Below are 2,251 nucleotides of genomic sequence, written 5' to 3' on the forward strand. Positions count from 1 at the left end.
TTACATGTGAGACATGTGCCCAGAACTGTCAACATGTTCAGGTTATTAGCCATACAAGCAGGCATTTCATTAGACTGCATGCAAAGACAGTACTGTGTTTTGAAGTTAGCTGATATTTCCGGATGCTGGAGTTTAAAATCTGCATATTTTACATTGCTTCTAACGTTTTACCAGCATTGCAGTTCTGGTGTTAAGAAAAATGTATGAATGTATTACAGTTGAAAGGTCTGCATGTTATCTGCAACATGCTGAAGTTAAATAACATCAAGATGTGTCTTTGAATGTTGTGTTTATGAGAGAAAAATCTTTGGATTGTAGACTTTTGCCTTATAGTCAAATGTGCTGAACAATCATGAAAAGGTGCAATATTTTCCTATTGCTTTGATGCATTTTCAAGATTGCCTTTGTACACTTGAGATTGTAATATTCCAATGTTTTTGTTAAATATTTGAATTTTTGAATATAAAGTTTCTTCTAATAAAATATTTTTATAAATCAATGCATCTAAATGTGTAGTTTTTTGCACGTTAAAGAGCATTTTAACATGTTATTTCATATGAATATATGCAATGAAAGACATAAAATGTAATAACATGTAATCTCACACACACACACACACACACTTTCTCTCTCTCTCTCTCTCTGGGGACAGGCAGGAAGAAACAAACTTTTTTCATCCACCTTATCCTCACCCAATGCAATTTTAGGCAACTAAATGAGAAAAATATTCTCATCAACCAATAAAACAACAAAAGAAGAAGAGGAAAAAGACAAAGATAAAGATAAACCCTTGGCATTGAATAAAATGAAAACTAAACTGCATTAGGCAAAATATCACTATGGTAACTGAAACCAAATATCAATATTTTCCACATTAATATCAGCAAACTGTGCCAAAACTTTCAAAGAGGTATTATTAATCGAAAGGTATGTTGTTGTCCAGAATGCAACTCATTTTGAATGGTCTATGTTTCTTCCTGCCCTATGATGGGTGCTGCCTGAGAATGGAGCCTGCACACAGAGCTGTTCTCACAGTGAAGTTCTTCAACCAAACCTTCTTGGACGACAAGGAGGCGAGTGATGATGGCTGCCAGCCCTCCCAGACACGGGCTAAGCCATTTGTCGGGTAGCGACGATTGACAAGCCAATGGGATTGCCATTGGCTTGTCAATCGCTTGGGTGCGAAACATAAATTTGCTTGACAGACTGGTATCATGTTATTCTCAAAATAACACTAAATATGAACAATACTCGAGAGTAATGGTGGAGGTACTAACATAGTTAAATTATGATGCTGAATTAATGTTTCAAAATGTTTAAAGATGACTGTCAGAAATCCTAAGAATGTCATGAATGTCTCCTGCATGTTATAAGCTAAAGCCAAAGACCTTCTCTTTTTTTTTTATTTTCTTATACACAAATGCTGACATTCAGGTGCTTACAGTCCTGACTTCAACTCAGGACATGATGTTTGTTTCAGAGTTTAACCCCCAAAAAAGGCTGACTTCCAACAAATACTGGTTGAAGAATGAGATACCATCCCCCAGTAGTGTCTGACCAAGATGGTGACCTACATCAGGAGATTTTGCCTAGTTGTTGTGACTGAGTACAGTTCTTCCATGCTACATAGGCCACCATTTGTTAAATGAATATACTGTTAAAATGCCAGTATGTCTTGTTTCTTTAAACTTTAGAGTTCAATCATCCTTTCCAACATACAATACTGCACTGGAATCAACAGCAGGATACATTCTTTTCTTTCATGGGCACTACCTACACACTCAAGTCTACTGCTCATCCCACAAACGTATTTTTCTACAAGTGTGGCAACATTTAAAAGGGAAACAAACAGGCTTGCCAACAGTCAGAGTTATTGTCTAAAAATTGTTTTAAAAATATAAACAAAACACAAATTTCCTTAGTGTTTGTGGTCTGTTTAAATAAACTTGTTCTTTTGAATTTGTAAATATAAAAACCTTTATTAGCATCTATGGAACAGGTGCATTGCTTCATTTCATGTTTCTTATTCTTGTAATTTAGACTCTTATTTGTGCTCTAAAACACAATTCTCTTAATTTGTTTGTTTTTGTTTTGTCAAATTTTTCTTGTTCATTAAAAACAGTCTCTCTGGTAATATGTATATTTATTTCCCAGGTTGGGTGGGTATGGGGACCGGAAGTGCATGCCGTTGTTGTAGCTCGAGTCTGGCTGCTGCTTGGCAGGAGGAGAGCCTTGGCTGTGATGCCGCTGG

At 36.0% G+C, this 2,251-nt stretch overlaps 1 protein-coding gene across 4 annotated transcripts in view; it reads left to right on the forward strand.

Moving 5' to 3' along the window:
• LOC306762959 (ATP-binding cassette sub-family C member 5) overlaps window positions 1-485 on the forward strand; it is a 28,865-nt gene extending 28,380 nt beyond the window's left edge. For all 4 annotated transcript variants that reach the window (XM_079249615.1, XM_079249618.1, XM_079249616.1 and 1 more), the window contains exon 29: window positions 1-485. This exon is cut by the window's left edge and continues 800 nt beyond it. The gene's annotated coding sequence lies outside the window, so the exon portion shown is untranslated.
• The last annotated feature ends 1,766 nt before the right edge of the window (window positions 486-2,251 follow it).

This window comes from Telmatherina bonti (assembly GCF_933228915.1).
Source record: "Telmatherina bonti genome assembly, chromosome: 12".
Taxonomy (NCBI): domain Eukaryota; kingdom Metazoa; phylum Chordata; class Actinopteri; order Atheriniformes; family Telmatherinidae; genus Telmatherina; species Telmatherina bonti.